This window comes from Gorilla gorilla, chromosome 1 (genome assembly GCF_029281585.2).
Source record: "Gorilla gorilla gorilla isolate KB3781 chromosome 1, NHGRI_mGorGor1-v2.1_pri, whole genome shotgun sequence".
NCBI classification, from domain to species: Eukaryota; Metazoa; Chordata; class Mammalia; order Primates; family Hominidae; genus Gorilla; species Gorilla gorilla.
In genome coordinates, this window is record NC_073224.2 from 102,489,596 (window position 1) to 102,495,595 (window position 6,000).

Genomic DNA, 6,000 nt, shown 5'->3' on the forward strand with positions numbered 1-6,000 from the left:
AACAGTGGTGAACAAAACATAGTCTCTGTCCTTCTAGAGCTTATGTTCCAGTAAGTGGAAACAAACAATATGCAACTTTTTAAAATACCATATACAGTTTATGAAGTTCTTGAGGGCTACCATTATGATTTATGTAACCCTGTGGGCTCTACCACTGTGCTGGGCACATCTGTGTGACTAGTAAAGAAATAGCATTTCTTTACTAGGTTTAATGGATACTATAGTGCTCCACCCAGATTTCCCCTTGGGAGCCAATATGCCCATTCGCTACATGTAGGAAATACCAGCTGCTGATACCACATAGCTACCTCCCTCATTGGGCAATGCCCTTCAAGTCAGAAAGATGCCTCACCGAAGGTTACATGCCCTCCTATGGGGCCCATGTCAAACACTGATTGATGGAGGGATATAAAAGTCTAGCCTCTTTGCCTCACTTTGTGACAACTCTAAAGGGCTGTTCCAGCTCCAGTTCCCCCATAGGATCCATTTAGGCATCTGTTATATCATCCATGTGTGTCAATTTCTCCTGATGCCTAATCTTGTTACAGGAAAGGGGTCTGAATCCAGATCCCAAGAGAGGGTTCTTGGATCTCACACTAGAAATAATTCAGGCTGAGTGCGGTGGCTCACGCCTGTAATCCTAGCACTTTGGGAGGCCAAGGCGGGATCACAAGGTCAGGAGATTGAGACCATCCTGGCTAACATAGTGAAACCCCGTCTCCATTAAAAATACAAAAAAATTAGCCGGGCATGGTGGTGGGCGCCTGTAGTCCCAGCTACTTGGGAGGCTGAGGCAGGAGAATGGCATGAACCCGGGAGGTGGAGGTTGCAGTGAGCCGAGATCGCACCACTACACTCCAGCCTGGGTGACAGGACGAGACTCCGCCTCAAAAAAAAAAAAAAAAAAAAAAAAAAAGAATTCAGGGCAAGTCCATAGAGTAAAGGGAAAGCAAGTTTATTAGGAAAGTAAAGGAATAAAAGAATGGCTACTCCATAGACAGAGCAGCCCCGAGGGCTGCTGGTTGCCCATGTTTATGGTTGTTTCTTGATGATATGCTAAACAAGAGGTGGATTATTCATGCCTCCCCTTTTTAGACCATATAGGGTAACTTCCTGTCATTGTCATGGCATTTATAAACTGTCATGGCATGAGCCACCATGCCCGGCCATGACCTGTATCTTATGGCAACCTCCTATCTCATTCTGTAACTTAGAATGCTTTAACCATCTGGGAATGCAGCCCAGTAAGTCTCAGTCTCATTTTACTCAGCTCTTGTTCAAAATAGACTTGCTCTGGTTCACGTGCCTCTGACATTTCCCCCCTTCCTTTTATAAGAGAAGCACTAATCCTAAGGGTTGCAGAGGGACGAAGGTCCATCTTCTGTAAGTTCTTCAGGGTGAATAGGGGCGATGATATTTTTGCCTAACTCTTAGAATCTCTCATATTCGTGGTAGAGAGGAGCTCAGTTGGAAAGTGTTGGTATGGGCCAGGCAGGATGGCTCATGCCTGTAATCCCAACACTTTGGGAGGCTGAGGCAGGTGGATCACCTGAGGTCAGGAGTTCAGATCAGCCTGGCCAACATGGTGCAACCCTGTCTCTACTAAAAAATACAAAAAAAATAGCCAGGTGTGGTGGCAGGTGCCTGTAACCCTAGCTACTCAGGAGGCTGAGGCAGGAGAATCTCTTGAACCTGGGAGGCGGAGGTTGCAGTGAGCCAAGACTGTACCATTGCACTCCAGCCTGAAAGAATGAAACTCCATCTGAAAGAAAAGAAAAGAAGGGAAGGGAAGGGAAGAAAAAGCATTGGTATCTTGAGGGTCATTCATAACTCATGAGTTCTGACAAAAGGTGATACTCTGGAAGATTCATAAGTGTTCAGTTTAAGGAAACATTCAGTAAGCTTGTCCTCCATTCCTATACAAAGATTACAACAGCTATACATTCCACAACCGTAAAGCAAAATAAGTAAAATTATCCCAAGTAAACTAAACTAGAAGGCTTTCCATGAACTGAGGAACTGTTGGAACCACGCTGATATGAGGTTGCTAGATGATTCCAGTACATGCCCAGAATTAGAATATTGATGCAGATTTTTACATTACCCATCCCTCTTGTTTCTTCTGAGCAGCAGTCAGAGGCCACTGGTTGGTTCACAGGACTAAGCAGGGTTAGCCTAAATTGCAGAAACAAACTTAAAGACAACTGATGAGACTGGAATTTAATAACAAGTGTATCATAGTTCTTGAAACATAATTTTACTCTCTCCAGTTTCCCATTTTTATGAAAGACCATTTTTATGGTAAGACCAATGTGCTTTATTATACTTGGCCTGATGATTGTATAAAGTGCAGCAAGAATAATTATTTTTCACATAGGCTTTTAAAATTGGCTTTGATGTAACTCTGTTCCATAGAAAGAATCTTGGATAAGACTTTTTTAAAGCTGAGCCCTGCCATGGGTTTGTGCTCTCAAATACCTTTGAGTTGGGTAAATTCTTCCTCTCCTTTTGAGGTCCCCAGATAACTTGGGGCTCCTGGACCTTTTAGAAGGTGACACTCTTTACTTACCACAGGTCAGAAACCCTGTACAGGGACTGTGTAGGCAAGGTTATGAGCCCAGGTCGCTAAGTGGCTTTTATAGGCTTTACAAGTCAAGTTTGATTCCTTAATGGAAAGCACACCATTCCAGTCAAACCCTTCATAAAATAACCAATTTCTCCAATTGTGTCCTGTTGCAAAAGAAAACAGATTCTTATTACCCTTATGCAAATAACTGCATTGCCATAAATTAAGAATACACACAAATAATTTCCAAATTCTGGAGAAGTCAAGTAGAGAGATGCATATACTCCAAATTTTGTTCACAGGAATATACTTTACTCGATTGTTAAAAGCTGTAAATATCTGAAAAGAAAAGTTGCCTTGACTCTAAAAAATAAAACAAAGGATCAGCAATGTTTTAAGCAAAGGCAAAAAGATTGCTTTAGTCTTCTTTAGTTTATGCAGTTAACTTTTGTTTGATATCTATGAACATTTCAGCTCCCCATGAGAGTTCTGAAAGTTGTTTCCTCTATTCTAATGTCACAATCTCCAAAGTTATCAGAAACCTGCATTTAAGTGCACCTGTTAAAGTCCTATGGCTGATTATAAACTACCTTCTAAAGAAGATCAAAACAAGACAACAATTGTCTGTGGATGATAAAAAGTCTTAGGGCCAGGTGCCACAGTGGTTCACATCTGTAATCCCAGCACTTTGGGAGGCGGAGGCAGGTGGAACATTTGAGGTCAGGAGTTTGAGACCAGCCTGGCCAACATGGTGAAACCCCGTCACCACCAAAAATCCAAAAATTAGCCAGGCATAGGGCAGGTGCCCATAATCCCAGCTACTCAGGAGGCTGAAGCAGAGGAAGTGCTTGAACCCAGGAGGCAGAGGTTGCAGTGAGCTGAGATCGTGCCACTGCACTCCAGCCTAGGTGACAGAGCAAGAATCTGTCTCAAAAAAAAAAAAAAAAAAAAGTCTTAGGACAGCCACTAGTAAAGCCACAATTAACTAGAAAATTTTGGTTACTTCTGTCACATACAAAATTTTATGTAACAATTATTAATAACATACGCTAAGTCATATTAGAATTATAGGAATTTCTCATAATTTTGGAACATGTACCAATAACACATTTAATCTAATGCTCCAAAGTAGATAAACTGAACAATTTTTTTTTGTTGTTGTTGTTTTTTGTTTTTTGGGTTTTTTTGTTTTTTTAAGACAGAGTCTCCCTCTGTTGCCCAGGCTGGAGTGCAATGGCATGATCTCGGCTCACTGCAACCTCTGCCTCCTGGGTTCAAGTGATTCTACTGCCTCAGCCTCCTGAGTAGCTGGAATTACAGGCGCGCACCACCATGCCTGGCTAATTTTTTGGTATTTTTAGTAGAGATGGGGGTTTCACCATGTTGGCCAGGTTAGTCTTGAACTCCTGACCTCGTGATCTGCCTGCCTCAGCCTCCCAAAGTGCTGGAATTATAGGCGTGAGCTACTGCACCCAGCCTAAAATTGAACAATTTTTAATAGTCAAAGAAGCAGCTTATGACCTTAAAGAATTTAGCAAACTTAATATCTGACCTGTATAATTTAGACCAAATGTTTACATTTTTTATTTGTTTTTTTGTTTGTTTCTTTTTAGTCAGAGTCTCGCTCCGTCACCCAGGCTGGAGTGCAGTCGCTCAATCTCGGCTCACTGCAGCCTCTGCCTCCTGGGTTCAAGCAATTCACCTCCCTCAGCCTCCCAAGTAGCTGGGACTACAGGCTTGCACCACTACACCTAATTTTTGTATTTTTAGTAGAGACGGGGTTTCACCATGTTGGCCAGGCTGGTCTCGAAATCCTGAGCTCAAATGATCTGCCCGCCTTGGCCTCCCAAAGTGCTGGGATTACAAGCATGAGCCACCGCACCCGGACAAAATGTTTGCATTTTTTAAGATTTTTTATTTTACCAATAATCTTTAAAACTGTATTTATCTCCCTCTCCCCCTCCCTCTCCCCCTCCCTCTCCCTCTCCCTCTCCCTCTCCCTCTCCCTCTCCCTCTCCCTCTCCCTCTCCCCACAGTCTCCCTCTCCCTCTCTTTCCACGGTCTCCCTCTGATGCCCAGCCGAAGCTGGACGGTACTGCTGCCATCTCAGCTCGCTGCAACCTCCCTGCCTGATTCTCCTGCCTCAGCCTGCCGAGTGCCTGCGATTGCAGGCGCGCGCCGCCACGCCTGACTGGTTTTCGTATTTTTTGGTGGAGACGGGGTTTCGCGGTGTCGGCCGGGCTGGTCTCCAGCTCCTAACCGCGAGTGATCTGCCAGCCTCGGCCTCCCGAGGTGCCGGGATTGCAGACGGAGTCTCGTTAACTCAGTGCTCAATGGCGCCCAGGCTGGAGTGCAGTGGCGTGATCTCGGCTCGCTACAACCACCTCCCAGCTGCCTGCCTTGGCCTCCCAAAGTGCCGAGATTGCAGCCTCTGCCTGGCCGCCACCCCGTCTGGGAAGTGAGGAGCGTCTCTGCCCAGCCACCCCGTCTGAGAAGTGAGGAGACCCTCTGCCCAGCAGCCACCCCGTCTGGGAAGTGAGGAGCGTCTCCGCCCGGCAGCCACCTCGTCCGGGAGGGAGGTGGGGGGGTCAGCCCCCCACCCGGCCAGCCGCCCCGTCCGGGAGGGAGGTGGGGGGATCAGCCCCCCGCCCGGCCAGCCGCCCTGTCCGGGAGGTGAGGGGCGCCTCTGCCCGGCCGCCCCTACTGGGAAGTGAGGAGCCCCTCTGCCCGGCCAGCCGCTCCGTCCGGGAGGGAGGTGGGGGGGTCAGCCCCCCGCCCGGCCAGCCGCCCCGTCCGGGAGGGAGGTGGGGGGGTCAGCCCCCCGCCCGGCCAGCCGCCCCGTCCGGGAGGTGAGGGGCGCCTCTGCCCAGCCGCCCCTATTGGGAAGTGAGGAGCCCCTCTGCCCGGCCACCACCCCATCTGGGAGGTGTACCCAACAGCTCATTGAGAACGAGCCATGAAGACAATGGCGGTTTTGTGGAATAGAAAGGGGGGAAAGGTGGGGAAAAGATTGAGAAATCGGATGGTTGCCGTGTCTGTGTAGAAAGAGGTAGACATGGGAGACTTTTCCCTTTGTTCTGTACTAAGAAAAATTCTTCTGCCTTGGGATCCTGTTGATCTGTGACCTTACCCCCAACCCTGTGCTCTCTGAAACATGTGCTGTATCCACTCAGGGTTGAATGGATTAAGGGCGGTGCAAGATGTGCTTTGTTAAACAGATGCTTGAAGGCAGCATGCTCGTTAAGAGCCATCACCACTCCCTAATCTCAAGTACCCAGGGACACAAACACTGCGGAAGGCCGCAGGGTCCTCTGCCTAGGAAAACCAGAGAACTTTGTTCACTTGTTTATCTGCTGACCTTCCCTCCACTATTGTCCTGTGACCCTGCCAAATCCCCCTCTGCGAGAAACACCCAAGAATGATCAATAAAAAAA